Here is a 17,963-nt window from a genome sequence, read left to right as displayed (position 1 = left end):
TGGTTTGAAGAAATTATCTGTGGGAGCAATTATTAGGAAATGGAAGACATACAAGACCACTGATAATCTCCCTCGATCTGGGGCTCCACGCAAGATCTCACCCTGTGGGGTCAAAATGATCACAAGAACGGTGAGCAAAAATCCCAGAACCACACGGGGGGACCTAGTGAATGACCTGCAGAGAGCTGGGACCAAAGTAACAAAGCCTACCATCAGTAACACACTACGCCGCCAGGGATTCAAATCCTGCAGTGCCAGACGCGTCCCCCTGCTTAAGCCAGTACATGTCCAGGCCCGTCTGAAGTTTGCTAGAGAGCATTTGGATGATCCAGAAGAAGATTGGGAGAATTTCATATGGTCAGATTAAACCAAAATACAACCTTTTGGTAAAAACTCAACTCGTCGTGTTTGGAGGACAAAGAATGCTGAGTTGCATCCAAAGAACACCATACCTACTGTGAAGCATGGGGGTGGAAACATCATGCTTTGGGGCTGTTTTTCTGCAAATGGACCAGGACGACTGATCCGTGTAAAGGAAAGAATGAATGGGGCCATGTATCGTGAGATTTTGAGTGATAACCTCCTTCCATCAGCAAGGGCATTGAAGATGAAACGTGGCTGGGTCTTTCAGCATGACAATGATCCCAAAAACACCGCCCGGGCAACGAAGGAGTGGCTTCGTAAGAAGCATTTCAAGGTCTTGGAGTGGCCTAGCCAGTCTCCAGATCTCAACCCCCATAGAAAATCTTTGGAGGGAGTTGAAAGTCCGTGTTGCACAGCAACAGCCCCAAAACATCATCTGCATGGAGAAATGGGCCAAAATACCAGCAACAGTGTGTGAAAACCTTGTGAAGACTTACAGAAAACGTTTGACTTCTGTCATTGCCAACAAAGGGTATATAGCAAAGTATTGAAATAAACTTTTGTTATTGACCAAATACTTATTTTCCACCATAATTTGCAAATAAATTCATAAAATTTTTTACAATGTGATTTTCTGGATTTTTGGGGGGAATTTTGACTGTCATAGTTGAAGTGTACCTATGATGAAAATTACAGGCCTCTCTCATCTTTTTAAGTGGGAGAACTTGCACAATTGGTGGCTGACTAAATACTTTTTTGCCCCACTGTATGTGAGAATGCTGTTCATTGACTACAGCTCATCGTTCAACACCATAGTACCCTCAAAGCTCATCACCAAGCTAAGGACCCTGGGACTAAACACCTCCCTCTGCAACTGGATCCTGGACTTCCTGACAGGCTGCCCCCAGGTGGTGAGGGTAGGTAGCAACACATCTGCCACGCTGATCCTCAACACTGGAGCTCCCCAGGGGTGCGTGCGCAGTCCCCTCCTGTACTCCCTGTTCACCCACGACTGCATGGCCAGGCACGACCCTATTAACATCATTAAGTTTGCTGACGACACAACAGGGGCAGGCCTGATCACCGACAATGACGAGACAGCCTATAGGGAGGAGGTCAGAGACCTGGCTGGGTGGTGCCAGAATAACAACCTATCCCTCAACGTAACCAGGACTAAGGAGATGATTGTGGACTACAGGAAAAGGAACACCGAGCATGTCCCCATTCTCATCGACGGGGCTGTAGTGGAACAGGTTGAGAGCTTCTTATTCCTTGGTGTCCACATCAACAACAAAACTAGATTGGTCCAAACACACCAAGACAGTCGTGAAGAGGGCACGACAAAGCCTATTCCCCCTCAAGAAACTAAAAATATTTGATATGGGTCCTGAGATCCTCAAAAGGTTCTACAGCTGCAACATCGAGAGCATCCTGACCGGTTGCATCACTGCCTGGTACGGTATTTGCCTGGCCTGCAACCGCATGGCACTCAAGAGGGTAGTGCGTACAGCCTAGTACATCACTGGTGCAAAGCTGCCTGCCATCCAGGACCTCTACACCAGGCAGTGTCAGAGGAAGGCCCTAAAAATTGTCAAAGACCCCAGCCACCCCAAGTGATACCGGAGTGCCAAGTCTAGGACCAAAAGGCTTCTCAACAGTTTTTAACCCCAAGCCATAAGACTCTTGAACAGGTAACCAAAACCAGAGTGCCCTCCCTTCTGACCTTCTCCACCAATGTGTACAATCAAATGCTTGAAACGGTACTGCTGAGAGTTGAACTCAAGATCTCCTGTTTACTAGACAGGAGCTTTAACCAACTAAGACACAGCACCCGTTTGTTTGTATGACATCTATTGCAGATAAGAACTCCCACACCTATTTGAATCAAACCAGTCTCATTCATTTAACCCATATCTCTGTCTAGCAAAAACACGTCACAAAAAAAAATTCATTTACTTATATTGGAATCGATACGGACACCTTCAATTGTCAAGCAACAGGGTTTCTTAAGCTATGTTTTGGGACCTCCCTTCTGAACTTATCCACCATTGTGTACAATCAAATGCTTGAAAAGGTACTGCTGAGAGTTGAACTCTGGATCTCCTGTTCACTAGACAGAGGCTTTAACCAACTAAGCCACAGCACCCATTAATATAATATCTATTGCAGATATGAATTCCCACACCAATTTAATCAAACCAGTCATTCAGTTAATCCATATCTCTGTCTAGCAAAAACACGTCACAAAACAAATGTCATTTACTAATATTGGAATCGATACGGACACCTTCAATTGTCAAGCAACAGGGTTTCTTAACCTATGTTCTGGGTCCCAAAGTGGGCCTGAGCATGTGAAAGGTGGGTAGCGAGATATCAGTAAACATTTGTAATCGCATACTATTTCTTCTTAATTATGGTCATTCGAGGACAGTACCATTTTCACTTGGGTCTCGAGATGAATAAACTCAAGAACTTCTGGCATGGATTCTTAAACAACGATTTTGGACCCAAAGCGGTTATTAACATGTGATAGGTGGGTCGCAAGATATCAGTAAACATTCAGAATCATACATTATGTCATTATTATGTTGGTTGTTCGAGGACACTACAATTCACATTTGGGTGTCGAGCTTGAAAATGGTAAACTCCTCTAACACAGGAGATAATGTGATAATGTAAGTAATTAACCTACCATGAAATGGGGTCTTGGTCGAATAGCACAGTTGTTGAGTTTCTTCGTTTACACAGTAAGTTTAATCTCGTTCAAAATACTACCCTTTTGAAATGACATTGCAGTGCGCTGATCCGGATTTGGACTGGGGTTGCTGAGGCCACAACTCAGAGTAGTAACCGCTATACGATCACTGCTGGCTTCAAGAGCTGGCGTGTAGAGCCTACTCATCCTTTGAAAGTGACGTGTCACAAGCTGGCTGAACTCTTTTCATTTGGGCCTCGGTAATGAATAAACTGAAGACCCAGTTGCTTTCCACAGTCGGTACGTTTAACTCATTCAAAAAGAGCCCTTTTTCCATAACATTGGAATATCTCAATTGCATCCTCACTTGCCTAATTCTCTAAACCCATTGGTGAGAAAACCAGAATTCCCTCCCCTCTGACCTTCTCCACCAATGTGTACAATCAAATGCTTGAAGAGGTACTGCTGAGATTTCAACTCAGGATCTCCTGTTTACTAGACAGGCACTTTAACCAACTAAGCCACAGCACCCATTTATATGACCTCCTATTGCAGATAAGAACTACCACACTTATTTGAATCCAACCAGTCTCATTCATTTAACCCATATCTCTGTCTAGCAAAAACACGTCACAAAAAAAATGTCATTTACTATTATTGGAATCGATACGGACACCTTCAATTGTCAAGCAACAGGGATTCTTAAGATATGTTTTGGGACCTCCCCTCTGACCTTCTCCACCAATGTGTACAATCAAATGCTTGAAAAGGTACCGCTGAGAGTTGAACTCAGGATCGCCTGTTTACTAGACAGGCGCTTTAACCAACTAAGCCACAGCACCCATTAATATAATATCTATTGCAGATAAGAATTCCCACACCAATTTAATCAAACCAGTCATTCAGTTAACCCATATCTCTGTCTAGCAAAAACACGTCACAAAACAAATGTCATTTACTAATATTGGAATCGATACGGACACCTTCAATTGTCAAGCAACAGGGTTTCTTAACCTATGTTCTGGGTCCCAAAGTGGGCCTGAGCATGTGAAAGGTGGGTAGCGAGATATCAGTAAACATTTGTAATCGCATACTATTTCTTCTTAATTATGGTCATTCGAGGACAGTACCATTTTCACTTGGGTCTCGAGATGAATAAACTCAAGAACTTCTGGCATGGATTCTTAAACAACGATTTTGGACCCAAAGCGGTTATTAACATGTGATAGGTGGGTCGCAAGATATCAGTAAACATTCAGAATCATACATTATGTCATTATTATTTTGGTTGTTCGAGGACACTACAATTCACATTTGGGTGTCGAGCTTGAAAATGGTAAACTCCTCTAACACAGGAGATAATGTAATAATGTAAGTAATTAACCTACCATGAAATGGGGTCTTGGTCAAATAGCACAGTTGTTGAGTTTCTTCGCTTACACAGTAAGTTTAATCTCGTTCAAAATACAACCCTTTTGAAATGACATTGCAGTGCGCTGATCCGGATTTGGACCGGGGTTGCTGAGGCCACAACTCAGAGTACTAACCGCTATACGATCACTGCTGGCTTCAAGAGCTGGCGTGTAGAGCCTACTCATCCTTTGAAAGTGACGTGTACAAGCTGGCTGAACTCTTTTCATTTGGGCCTCGGTAATGAATAAACTGAAGACCCAGTTGCGCTTTCCACAGTCAGTTGCGCTTTCCTGTTTAACTCATTCAAAAAGAGCCCTTTTTCCGTAACATTGGAATAGCTCAATTGCATCCTCCTCACTTGCCTAATTCTCTAAACCCATTGGTGAGACAATCAGAGTTCCCTCCCCTCTGACCTTCTCCACCAATGTGTACAATCAAATGCTTGAAGAGGTACTGCTGAGATTTGAACTAAGGATCTCCTGTTTACTAGACAGGCGTTTTAACCAACTAAGCCACAGCACCCATTTATATGACCTCCTATTGCAGATAAGAACTACCACACTTATTTGAATCCAACCAGTCTCATTCATTTAACCCATATCTCTGTCTAGCAAAAACACGTCACAAAAAAAATGTCATTTACTAATATTGGAATCGATACGGACACCTTCAATTGTCAAGCAACAGGGATTCTTAAGATATGTTTTGGGACCTCCCCTCTGACCTTCTCCACCAATGTGTACAATCAAATGCTTGAAAAGGTACTGCTGAGAGTTGAACTCAGGATCGCCTGTTTACTAGACAGGCGCTTTAACCAACTAAGCCCCAGCACCCATTAATATAATATCTATTGCAGATAAGAATTCCCACACCAATTTAATCAAACCAGTCATTCAGTTAACCCATATCTCTGTCTAGCAAAAACACATCACAAAACAAATGTCATTTACTAATATTGGAATCGATACGGACACCTTCAATTGTCAAGCAACAGGGTTTCTTAACCTATGTTCTGGGTCCCAAAGTGGGCCTGAGCATGTGAAAGGTGGGTAGCGAGATATCAGTAAACATTTGTAATCGCATACTATTTCTTCTTAATTATGGTCATTCGAGGACAGTACCATTTTCACTTGGGTCTCGAGATGAATAAACTCAAGAACTTCTGGCATGGATTCTTAAACAACGATTTTGGACCCAAAGCGGTTATTAACATGTGATAGGTGGGTCGCAAGATATCAGTAAACATTCAGAATCATACATTATGTCATTATTATTTTGGTTGTTCGAGGACACTACAATTCACATTTGGGTGTCGAGCTTGAAAATGGTAAACTCCTCTAACACAGGAGATAATGTAATAATGTAAGTAATTAACCTACCATGAAATGGGGTCTTGGTCAAATAGCACAGTTGTTGAGTTTCTTCGCTTACACAGTAAATTTAATCTCGTTCAAAATACAACCCTTTTGAAATGACATTGCAGTGCGCTGATCCGGATTTGGACCGGGGTTGCTGAGGCCACAACTCAGAGTACTAACCGCTATACGATCACTGCTGGCTTCAAGAGCTGGCGTGTAGAGCCTACTCATCCTTTGAAAGTGACGTGTACAAGCTGGCTGAACTCTTTTCATTTGGGCCTCGGTAATGAATAAACTGAAGACCCAGTTGCGCTTTCCACAGTCAGTTGCGCTTTCCTGTTTAACTCATTCAAAAAGAGCCCTTTTTCCGTAACATTGGAATATCTCAATTGCATCCTCCTCACATCTTCACTTGCCTAATTCTCTAAACCCATTGGTGAGAAAATCAGAGTTCCCTCCCCTCTGACCTTCTCCACCAATGTGTACAATCAAATGCTTGAAGAGGTACTGCTGAGATTTGAACTCAGGATCTCCTGTTTACTAGACAGGCGCTTTAACCAACTAAGCCACAGCAACCATTTATATGACCTCCTATTGCAGATAAGAACTACCACACCTATTTGAATCCAACCAGTCTCATTCATTTAACCCATATCTCTGTCTAGCAAAAACACGTCACAAAAAAATGTCATTTCCTAATATTGGAATAGATACGGACACCTTCAATTGTCAAGCAACAGGGTTTCTTAAGATATGTTTTGGGACCTCCCCTCTGACCTTCTCCACCAATGTGTACAATCAAATGCTTGAAAAGGTACTGCTGAGAGTTGAACTCATGATCACCTGTTTACTAGACAGGCGCTTTAACCAACTAAGCCACAGCACCCATTAATATAATGTCTATTGCAGATAAGAATTCCCACACCAATTTAATCAAACCAGTCATTCAGGTAACCCATATCTCTGTCTAGCAAAAACACGTCACAAAACAAATGTAATTTACTAATATTGGAATCGATACGGACACCTTCAATTGTCAAGCAACAGGGTTTCTTAACCTATGTTCTGGGTCCCAAAGTGGGCCTGAGCATGTGAAAGGTGGGTAGCGAGATATCAGTAAACATTTGTAATCGCATACTATTTCTTCTTAATTATGGTCATTCGAGGACAGTACCATTTTCACTTGGGTCTCGAGATGAATAAACTCAAGAACTTCTGGCATGGATTCTTAAACAACGATTTTGGAACCAAAGCGGTTATTAACATATGATAGGTGGGTCGCAAGATATCAGTAAACATTCAGAATCATACATTATGTCATTATTATTTTGGTTGTTCGAGGACACTACAATTCACATTTGGGTGTCGAGCTTGAAAATGGTAAACTCCTCTAACACAGGAGATAATGTAATAATGTAAGTAATTAACCTACCATGAAATGGGGTCTTGGTCAAATAGCACAGTTGTTGAGTTTCTTCGCTTACACAGTAAGTTTAATCTCGTTCAAAATACAACCCTTTTGAAATGACATTGCAGTGCGCTGATCCGGATTTGGACCGGGGTTGCTGAGGCCACAACTCAGCGTACTAACCGCTATACGATCACTGCTGGCTTCAAGAGCTGGCGTGTAGAGCCTACTCATCCTTTGAAAGTGACGTGTACAAGCTGGCTGAACTCTTTTCATTTGGGCCTCGGTAATGAATAAACTGAAGACCCAGTTGCGCTTTCCACAGTCGGTACTTTTAACTCATTCAAAAAGAGCCCTTTTTCCGTAACATTGGAATATCTCAATTGCGTCCTCCTCACATCTTCACTTGCCTAATTCTCTAAACCCATTGGTGAGAAAATCAGAGTTCCCTCCCATCTCCACCAATGTGTACAATGAAATGCTTGAAGAGGTACTGCTGAGATTTGAACTCAGGATCTCCTGTTTACTAGACAGGAGCTTTAACCAACTAAGTCACAGCACCCATTTATGTGACCTCCTATTGCAGATAAGAACTACCACACCTATTTGAATCCAACCAGTCTCATTCATTTAAGCCATATCTCTGTCTAGCAAAAACACGTCACAAAAAAAATGTAATTGACTAATATTGGAATAGATACGGACACCTTCAATTGTCAAGCAACAGGGTTTCTTAAGATATGTTTTGGGACCTCCCCTCGGACCTTCTCCACCAATGTGTACAATCAAATGCTTGAAAAGGTACTGCTGAGAGTTGAACTCAGGATCGCCTGTTTACTAGACAGGCGCTTTAACCAACTAAGCCACAGCACCCATTAATATAATATCTATTGCAGATAAGAATTCCCACACCAATTTAATCAAACCAGTCATTCAGTTAACCCATATCTCTGTCTAGCAAAAACACGTCACAAAACAAATGTCATTTACTAATATTGGAATCGATACGGACACCTTCAATTGTCAAGCAACAGGGTTTCTTAACCTATGTTCTGGGTCCCAAAGTGGGCCTGAGCATGTGAAAGGTGGGTAGCGAGATATCAGTAAACATTTGTAATCGCATACTATTTCTTCTTAATTATGGTCATTCGAGGACAGTACCATTTTCACTTGGGTCTCGAGATGAATAAACTCAAGAACTTCTGGCATGGATTCTTAAACAACGATTTTGGACCCAAAGCGGTTATTAACATGTGATAGGTGGGTCGCAAGATATCAGTAAACATTCAGAATCATACATTATGTCATTATTATTTTGGTTGTTCGAGGACACTACAATTCACATTTGGGTGTCGAGCTTGAAAATGGTAAACTCCTCTAACACAGGAGATAATGTAATAATGTAAGTAATTAACCTACCATGAAATGGGGTCTTGGTCAAATAGCACAGTTGTTGAGTTTCTTCGCTTACACAGTAAGTTTAATCTCGTTCAAAATACAACCCTTTTGAAATGACATTGCAGTGCGCTGATCCGGATTTGGACCGGGGTTGCTGAGGCCACAACTCAGAGTACTAACCGCTATACGATCACTGCTGGCTTCAAGAGCTGGCGTGTAGAGCCTACTCATCCTTTGAAAGTGACGTGTACAAGCTGGCTGAACTCTTTTCATTTGGGCCTCGGTAATGAATAAACTGAAGACCCAGTTGCGCTTTCCACAGTCGGTACTTTTAACTCATTCAAAAAGAGCCCTTTTTCCGTAACATTGGAATATCTCAATTGCGTCCTCCTCACATCTTCACTTGCCTAATTCTCTAAACCCATTGGTGAGAAAATCAGAGTTCCCTCCCATCTCCACCAATGTGTACAATGAAATGCTTGAAGAGGTACTGCTGAGATTTGAACTCAGGATCTCCTGTTTACTAGACAGGAGCTTTAACCAACTAAGTCACAGCACCCATTTATGTGACCTCCTATTGCAGATAAGAACTACCACACCTATTTGAATCCAACCAGTCTCATTCATTTAAGCCATATCTCTGTCTAGCAAAAACACGTCACAAAAAAAATGTAATTGACTAATATTGGAATAGATACGGACACCTTCAATTGTCAAGCAACATGGTTTCTTAAGATATGTTTTGGGACCTCCCCTCGGACCTTCTCCACCAATGTGTACAATCAAATGCTTGAAAAGGTACTGCTGAGAGTTGAACTCAGGATCGCCTGTTTACTAGACAGGCGCTTTAACCAACTAAGCCACAGCACCCATTAATATAATATCTATTGCAGATAAGAATTCCCACACCAATTTAATCAAACCAGTCATTCAGTTAACCCATATCTCTGTCTAGCAAAAACACGTCACAAAACAAATGTCATTTACTAATATTGGAATCGATACGGACACCTTCAATTGTCAAGCAACAGGGTTTCTTAACCTATGTTCTGGGTCCCAAAGTGGGCCTGAGCATGTGAAAGGTGGGTAGCGAGATATCAGTAAACATTTGTAATCGCATACTATTTCTTCTTAATTATGGTCATTCGAGGACAGTACCATTTTCACTTGGGTCTCGAGATGAATAAACTCAAGAACTTCTGGCATGGATTCTTAAACAACGATTTTGGACCCAAAGCGGTTATTAACATGTGATAGGTGGGTCGCAAGATATCAGTAAACATTCAGAATCATACATTATGTCATTATTATTTTGGTTGTTCGAGGACACTACAATTCACATTTGGGTGTCGAGCTTGAAAATGGTAAACTCCTCTAACACAGGAGATAATGTAATAATGTAAGTAATTAACCTACCATGAAATGGGGTCTTGGTCAAATAGCACAGTTGTTGAGTTTCTTCGCTTACACAGTAAGTTTAATCTCGTTCAAAATACAACCCTTTTGAAATGACATTGCAGTGCGCTGATCCGGATTTGGACCGGGGTTGCTGAGGCCACAACTCAGCGTACTAACCGCTATACGATCACTGCTGGCTTCAAGAGCTGGCGTGTAGAGCCTACTCATCCTTTGAAAGTGACGTGTACAAGCTGGCTGAACTCTTTTCATTTGGGCCTCGGTAATGAATAAACTGAAGACCCAGTTGCGCTTTCCACAGTCGGTACTTTTAACTCATTCAAAAAGAGCCCTTTTTCCGTAACATTGGAATATCTCAATTGCGTCCTCCTCACATCTTCACTTGCCTAATTCTCTAAACCCATTGGTGAGAAAATCAGAGTTCCCTCCCATCTCCACCAATGTGTACAATGAAATGCTTGAAGAGGTACTGCTGAGATTTGAACTCAGGATCTCCTGTTTACTAGACAGGAGCTTTAACCAACTAAGTCACAGCACCCATTTATGTGACCTCCTATTGCAGATAAGAACTACCACACCTATTTGAATCCAACCAGTCTCATTCATTTAAGCCATATCTCTGTCTAGCAAAAACACGTCACAAAAAAAATGTAATTGACTAATATTGGAATAGATACGGACACCTTCAATTGTCAAGCAACAGGGTTTCTTAAGATATGTTTTGGGACCTCCCCTCGGACCTTCTCCACCAATGTGTACAATCAAATGCTTGAAAAGGTACTGCTGAGAGTTGAACTCAGGATCGCCTGTTTACTAGACAGGCGCTTTAACCAACTAAGCCACAGCACCCATTAATATAATATCTATTGCAGATAAGAATTCCCACACCAATTTAATCAAACCAGTCATTCAGTTAACCCATATCTCTGTCTAGCAAAAACACGTCACAAAACAAATGTCATTTACTAATATTGGAATCGATACGGACACCTTCAATTGTCAAGCAACAGGGTTTCTTAACCTATGTTCTGGGTCCCAAAGTGGGCCTGAGCATGTGAAAGGTGGGTAGCGAGATATCAGTAAACATTTGTAATCGCATACTATTTCTTCTTAATTATGGTCATTCGAGGACAGTACCATTTTCACTTGGGTCTCGAGATGAATAAACTCAAGAACTTCTGGCATGGATTCTTAAACAACGATTTTGGACCCAAAGCGGTTATTAACATGTGATAGGTGGGTCGCAAGATATCAGTAAACATTCAGAATCATACATTATGTCATTATTATTTTGGTTGTTCGAGGACACTACAATTCACATTTGGGTGTCGAGCTTGAAAATGGTAAACTCCTCTAACACAGGAGATAATGTAATAATGTAAGTAATTAACCTACCATGAAATGGGGTCTTGGTCAAATAGCACAGTTGTTGAGTTTCTTCGCTTACACAGTAAGTTTAATCTCGTTCAAAATACAACCCTTTTGAAATGACATTGCAGTGCGCTGATCCGGATTTGGACCGGGGTTGCTGAGGCCACAACTCAGCGTACTAACCGCTATACGATCACTGCTGGCTTCAAGAGCTGGCGTGTAGAGCCTACTCATCCTTTGAAAGTGACGTGTACAAGCTGGCTGAACTCTTTTCATTTGGGCCTCGGTAATGAATAAACTGAAGACCCAGTTGCGCTTTCCACAGTCGGTACTTTTAACTCATTCAAAAAGAGCCCTTTTTCCGTAACATTGGAATATCTCAATTGCGTCCTCCTCACATCTTCACTTGCCTAATTCTCTAAACCCATTGGTGAGAAAATCAGAGTTCCCTCCCATCTCCACCAATGTGTACAATCAAATGCTTGAAGAGGTACTGCTGAGATTTGAACTCAGGATCTCCTGTTTACTAGACAGGAGCTTTAACCAACTAAGTCACAGCACCCATTTATGTGACCTCCTATTGCAGATAAGAACTACCACACCTATTTGAATCCAACCAGTCTCATTCATTTAAGCCATATCTCTGTCTAGCAAAAACACGTCACAAAAAAAATGTAATTGACTAATATTGGAATAGATACGGACACCTTCAATTGTCAAGCAACAGGGTTTCTTAAGATATGTTTTGGGACCTCCCCTCGACCTTCTCCACCAATGTGTACAATCAAATGCTTGAAAAGGTACTGCTGAGAGTTGAACTCAGGATCGCCTGTTTACTAGACAGGCGCTTTAACCAACTAAGCCACAGCACCCATTAATATAATATCTATTGCAGATAAGAATTCCCACACCAATTTAATCAAACCAGTCATTCAGTTAACCCATATCTCTGTCTAGCAAAAACACGTCACAAAACAAATGTCATTTACTAATATTGGAATCGATACGGACACCTTCAATTGTCAAGCAACAGGGTTTCTTAACCTATGTTCTGGGTCCCAAAGTGGGCCTGAGCATGTGAAAGGTGGGTAGCGAGATATCAGTAAACATTTGTAATCGCATACTATTTCTTCTTAATTATGGTCATTCGAGGACAGTACCATTTTCACTTGGGTCTCGAGATGAATAAACTCAAGAACTTCTGGCATGGATTCTTAAACAACGATTTTGGACCCAAAGCGGTTATTAACATGTGATAGGTGGGTCGCAAGATATCAGTAAACATTCAGAATCATACATTATGTCATTATTATTTTGGTTGTTCGAGGACACTACAATTCACATTTGGGTGTCGAGCTTGAAAATGGTAAACTCCTCTAACACAGGAGATAATGTAATAATGTAAGTAATTAACCTACCATGAAATGGGGTCTTGGTCAAATAGCACAGTTGTTGAGTTTCTTCGCTTACACAGTAAGTTTAATCTCGTTCAAAATACAACCCTTTTGAAATGACATTGCAGTGCGCTGATCCGGATTTGGACCGGGGTTGCTGAGGCCACAACTCAGAGTACTAACCGCTATACGATCACTGCTGGCTTCAAGAGCTGGCGTGTAGAGCCTACTCATCCTTTGAAAGTGACGTGTACAAGCTGGCTGAACTCTTTTCATTTGGGCCTCGGTAATGAATAAACTGAAGACCCAGTTGCGCTTTCCACAGTCGGTACGTTTAACTCATTCAAAAAGAGCCCTTTTTCCGTAACATTGGAATATCTCAATTGCATCCTCCTCACATCTTCACTTGCCTAATTCTCTAAACCCATTGGTGAGAAAATCAGAGTTCCCTCCCCTCTGACCTTCTCCACCAATGTGTACAATCAAATGCTTGAAGAGGTACTGCTGAGATTTGAACTCAGGATCTCCTGTTTACTAGACAGGCGCTTTAACCAACTAAGTCACAGCACCCATTTATGTGACCTCCTATTGCAGATAAGAACTACCACACCTATTTGAATCCAACCAGTCTCATTCATTTAACCCATATCTCTGTCTAGCAAAAACACGTCACAAAAAAAATGTAATTGACTAATATTGGAATAGATACGGACACCTTCAATTGTCAAGCAACAGGGTTTCTTAAGATATGTTTTGGGACCTCCCCTCTGACCTTCTCCACCAATGTGTACAATCAAATGCTTGAAAAGGTACTGCTGAGAGTTGAACTCAGGATCGCCTGTTTACTAGACAGGCGCTTTAACCAACTAAGCCACAGCACCCATTAATATAATATCTATTGCAGATAAGAATTCCCACACCAATTTAATCAAACCAGTCATTCAGTTAACCCATATCTCTGTCTAGCAAAAACACGTCACAAAACAAATGTCATTTACTAATATTGGAATCGATACGGACACCTTCAATTGTCAAGCAACAGGGTTTCTTAACCTATGTTCTGGGTCCCAAAGTGGGCCTGAGCATGTGAAAGGTGGGTAGCGAGATATCAGTAAACATTTGTAATCGCATACTATTTCTTCTTAATTATGGTCATTCGAGGACAGTACCATTTTCACTTGGGTCTCGAGATGAATAAACTCAAGAACTTCTGGCATGGATTCTTAAACAACGATTTTGGACCCAAAGCGGTTATTAACATGTGATAGGTGGGTCGCAAGATATCAGTAAACATTCAGAATCATACATTATGTCATTATTATTTTGGTTGTTCGAGGACACTACAATTCACATTTGGGTGTCGAGCTTGAAAATGGTAAACTCCTCTAACACAGGAGATAATGTAATAATGTAAGTAATTAACCTACCATGAAATGGGGTCTTGGTCAAATAGCACAGTTGTTGAGTTTCTTCGCTTACACAGTAAGTTTAATCTCGTTCAAAATACAACCCTTTTGAAATGACATTGCAGTGCGCTGATCCGGATTTGGACCGGGGTTGCTGAGGCCACAACTCAGAGTACTAACCGCTATACGATCACTGCTGGCTTCAAGAGCTGGCGTGTAGAGCCTACTCATCCTTTGAAAGTGACGTGTACAAGCTGGCTGAACTCTTTTCATTTGGGCCTCGGTAATGAATAAACTGAAGACCCAGTTGCGCTTTCCACAGTCGGTACGTTTAACTCATTCAAAAAGAGCCCTTTTTCCGTAACATTGGAATATCTCAATTGCATCCTCCTCACATCTTCACTTGCCTAATTCTCTAAACCCATTGGTGAGAAAATCAGAGTTCCCTCCCCTCTGACCTTCTCCACCAATGTGTACAATCAAATGCTTGAAGAGGTACTGCTGAGATTTGAACTCAGGATCTCCTGTTTACTAGACAGGCGCTTTAACCAACTAAGCCACAGCACCCATTTATATGACCTCCTATTGCAGATAAGAACTACCACACCTATTTGAATCCAACCAGTCTCATTCATTTAACCCATATCTCTGTCTAGCAAAAACACGTCACAAAAAAAATGTAATTTACTAATATTGGAATAGATACGGACACCTTCAATTGTCAAGCAACAGGGTTTCTTAAGATATGTTTTGGGACCTCCCCTCTGACCTTCTCCACCAATGTGTACAATCAAATGCTTGAAAAGGTACTGCTGAGAGTTGAACTCAGGATCGCCTGTTTACTAGACAGGCGCTTTAACCAACTAAGCCACAGCACCCATTAATATAATATCTATTGCAGATAAGAATTCCCACACCAATTTAATCAAACCAGTCATTCAGTTAACCCATATCTCTGTCTAGCAAAAACACGTCACAAAACAAATGTCATTTACTAATATTGGAATCGATACGGACACCTTCAATTGTCAAGCAACAGGGTTTCTTAACCTATGTTCTGGGTCCCAAAGTGGGCCTGAGCATGTGAAAGGTGGGTAGCGAGATATCAGTAAACATTTGTAATCGCATACTATTTCTTCTTAATTATGGTCATTCGAGGACAGTACCATTTTCACTTGGGTCTCGAGATGAATAAACTCAAGAACTTCTGGCATGGATTCTTAAACAACGATTTTGGACCCAAAGCGGTTATTAACATGTGATAGGTGGGTCGCAAGATATCAGTAAACATTCAGAATCATACATTATGTCATTATTATTTTGGTTGTTCGAGGACACTACAATTCACATTTGGGTGTCGAGCTTGAAAATGGTAAACTCCTCTAACACAGGAGATAATGTAATAATGTAAGTAATTAACCTACCATGAAATGGGGTCTTGGTCAAATAGCACAGTTGTTGAGTTTCTTCGCTTACACAGTAAGTTTAATCTCGTTCAAAATACAACCCTTTTGAAATGACATTGCAGTGCGCTGATCCGGATTTGGACCGGGGTTGCTGAGGCCACAACTCAGAGTACTAACCGCTATACGATCACTGCTGGCTTCAAGAGCTGGCGTGTAGAGCCTACTCATCCTTTGAAAGTGACGTGTACAAGCTGGCTGAACTCTTTTCATTTGGGCCTCGGTAATGAATAAACTGAAGACCCAGTTGCGCTTTCCACAGTCGGTACGTTTAACTCATTCAAAAAGAGCCCTTTTTCCGTAACATTGGAATATCTCAATTGCATCCTCCTCACATCTTCACTTGCCTAATTCTCTAAACCCATTGGTGAGAAAATCAGAGTTCCCTCCCCTCTGACCTTCTCCACCAATGTGTACAATCAAATGCTTGAAGAGGTACTGCTGAGATTTGAACTCAGGATCTCCTGTTTACTAGACAGGCGCTTTAACCAACTAAGCCACAGCACCCATTTATATGACCTCCTATTGCAGATAAGAACTACCACACCTATTTGAATCCAACCAGTCTCATTCATTTAACCCATATCTCTGTCTAGCAAAAACACGTCACAAAAAAAATGTCATTTACTAATATTGGAATAGATACGGACACCTTCAATTGTCAAGCAACAGGGTTTCTTAAGATATGTTTTGGGACCTCCCCTCTGACCTTCTCCACCAATGTGTACAATCAAATGCTTGAAAAGGTACTGCTGAGAGTTGAACTCAGGATCGCCTGTTTACTAGACAGGCGCTTTAACCAACTAAGCCACAGCACCCATTAATATAATATCTATTGCAGATAAGAATTCCCACACCAATTTAATCAAACCAGTCATTCAGTTAACCCATATCTCTGTCTAGCAAAAACACGTCACAAAACAAATGTCATTTACTAATATTGGAATCGATACGGACACCTTCAATTGTCAAGCAACAGGGTTTCTTAACCTATGTTCTGGGTCCCAAAGTGGGCCTGAGCATGTGAAAGGTGGGTAGCGAGATATCAGTAAACATTTGTAATCGCATACTATTTCTTCTTAATTATGGTCATTCGAGGACAGTACCATTTTCACTTGGGTCTCGAGATGAATAAACTCAAGAACTTCTGGCATGGATTCTTAAACAACGATTTTGGACCCAAAGCGGTTATTAACATGTGATAGGTGGGTCGCAAGATATCAGTAAACATTCAGAATCATACATTATGTCATTATTATTTTGGTTGTTCGAGGACACTACAATTCACATTTGGGTGTCGAGCTTGAAAATGGTAAACTCCTCTAACACAGGAGATAATGTAATAATGTAAGTAATTAACCTACCATGAAATGGGGTCTTGGTCAAATAGCACAGTTGTTGAGTTTCTTCGCTTACACAGTAAGTTTAATCTCGTTCAAAATACAACCCTTTTGAAATGACATTGCAGTGCGCTGATCCGGATTTGGACCGGGGTTGCTGAGGCCACAACTCAGAGTACTAACCGCTATACGATCACTGCTGGCTTCAAGAGCTGGCGTGTAGAGCCTACTCATCCTTTGAAAGTGACGTGTACAAGCTGGCTGAACTCTTTTCATTTGGGCCTCGGTAATGAATAAACTGAAGACCCAGTTGCGCTTTCCACAGTCGGTACGTTTAACTCATTCAAAAAGAGCCCTTTTTCCGTAACATTGGAATATCTCAATTGCATCCTCCTCACATCTTCACTTGCCTAATTCTCTAAACCCATTGGTGAGAAAATCAGAGTTCCCTCCCCTCTGACCTTCTCCACCAATGTGTACAATCAAATGCTTGAAGAGGTACTGCTGAGATTTGAACTCAGGATCTCCTGTTTACTAGACAGGCGCTTTAACCAACTAAGCCACAGCACCCATTTATATGACCTCCTATTGCAGATAAGAACTACCACACCTATTTGAATCCAACCAGTCTCATTCATTTAACCCATATCTCTGTCTAGCAAAAACACGTCACAAAAAAAATGTCATTTACTAATATTGGAATAGATACGGACACCTTCAATTGTCAAGCAACAGGGTTTCTTAAGATATGTTTTGGGACCTCCCCTCTGACCTTCTCCACCAATGTGTACAATCAAATGCTTGAAAAGGTACTGCTGAGAGTTGAACTCAGGATCGCCTGTTTACTAGACAGGCGCTTTAACCAACTAAGCCACAGCACCCATTAATATAATATCTATTGCAGATAAGAATTCCCACACCAATTTAATCAAACCAGT

At 41.3% G+C, this 17,963-nt stretch overlaps 14 non-coding genes across 14 annotated transcripts; all 14 read right to left on the bottom strand.

Moving 5' to 3' along the window:
• Positions 1-3,826: 3,826 nt before the first annotated feature.
• Positions 3,827-3,900, bottom strand: trnat-agu (transfer RNA threonine (anticodon AGU)). The gene has a single exon. It is a non-coding gene; the product is annotated as a tRNA-Thr (tRNA).
• A 2,431-nt stretch (positions 3,901-6,331) lies between these two features.
• On the bottom strand, positions 6,332-6,405 carry trnat-agu (transfer RNA threonine (anticodon AGU)). The gene has a single exon. It is a non-coding gene; the product is annotated as a tRNA-Thr (tRNA).
• Positions 6,406-8,036: 1,631 nt separating this feature from the next.
• trnat-agu (transfer RNA threonine (anticodon AGU)) lies at positions 8,037-8,110 on the bottom strand. Its single transcript has one exon. It is a non-coding gene; the product is annotated as a tRNA-Thr (tRNA).
• A 1,321-nt stretch (positions 8,111-9,431) lies between these two features.
• trnat-agu (transfer RNA threonine (anticodon AGU)) lies at positions 9,432-9,505 on the bottom strand. Its single transcript has one exon. It is a non-coding gene; the product is annotated as a tRNA-Thr (tRNA).
• Positions 9,506-10,826: 1,321 nt separating this feature from the next.
• trnat-agu (transfer RNA threonine (anticodon AGU)) lies at positions 10,827-10,900 on the bottom strand. The gene has a single exon. It is a non-coding gene; the product is annotated as a tRNA-Thr (tRNA).
• Positions 10,901-12,220: 1,320 nt separating this feature from the next.
• trnat-agu (transfer RNA threonine (anticodon AGU)) lies at positions 12,221-12,294 on the bottom strand. Its single transcript has one exon. It is a non-coding gene; the product is annotated as a tRNA-Thr (tRNA).
• A 1,018-nt stretch (positions 12,295-13,312) lies between these two features.
• On the bottom strand, positions 13,313-13,386 carry trnat-agu (transfer RNA threonine (anticodon AGU)). Its single transcript has one exon. It is a non-coding gene; the product is annotated as a tRNA-Thr (tRNA).
• A 237-nt stretch (positions 13,387-13,623) lies between these two features.
• trnat-agu (transfer RNA threonine (anticodon AGU)) lies at positions 13,624-13,697 on the bottom strand. Its single transcript has one exon. It is a non-coding gene; the product is annotated as a tRNA-Thr (tRNA).
• Positions 13,698-14,715: 1,018 nt separating this feature from the next.
• trnat-agu (transfer RNA threonine (anticodon AGU)) lies at positions 14,716-14,789 on the bottom strand. Its single transcript has one exon. It is a non-coding gene; the product is annotated as a tRNA-Thr (tRNA).
• Positions 14,790-15,026: 237 nt separating this feature from the next.
• trnat-agu (transfer RNA threonine (anticodon AGU)) lies at positions 15,027-15,100 on the bottom strand. The gene has a single exon. It is a non-coding gene; the product is annotated as a tRNA-Thr (tRNA).
• A 1,018-nt stretch (positions 15,101-16,118) lies between these two features.
• trnat-agu (transfer RNA threonine (anticodon AGU)) lies at positions 16,119-16,192 on the bottom strand. Its single transcript has one exon. It is a non-coding gene; the product is annotated as a tRNA-Thr (tRNA).
• A 237-nt stretch (positions 16,193-16,429) lies between these two features.
• Positions 16,430-16,503, bottom strand: trnat-agu (transfer RNA threonine (anticodon AGU)). The gene has a single exon. It is a non-coding gene; the product is annotated as a tRNA-Thr (tRNA).
• A 1,018-nt stretch (positions 16,504-17,521) lies between these two features.
• trnat-agu (transfer RNA threonine (anticodon AGU)) lies at positions 17,522-17,595 on the bottom strand. Its single transcript has one exon. It is a non-coding gene; the product is annotated as a tRNA-Thr (tRNA).
• A 237-nt stretch (positions 17,596-17,832) lies between these two features.
• trnat-agu (transfer RNA threonine (anticodon AGU)) lies at positions 17,833-17,906 on the bottom strand. Its single transcript has one exon. It is a non-coding gene; the product is annotated as a tRNA-Thr (tRNA).
• Positions 17,907-17,963: the final 57 nt, after the last annotated feature.

This window comes from Oncorhynchus kisutch, linkage group LG3 (assembly GCF_002021735.2).
Source record: "Oncorhynchus kisutch isolate 150728-3 linkage group LG3, Okis_V2, whole genome shotgun sequence".
NCBI classification, from domain to species: Eukaryota; Metazoa; Chordata; class Actinopteri; order Salmoniformes; family Salmonidae; genus Oncorhynchus; species Oncorhynchus kisutch.
The sequence above is the reverse complement of the archived record's forward strand: the minus strand, read 5'-3'. Positions and strand labels throughout refer to the sequence as shown.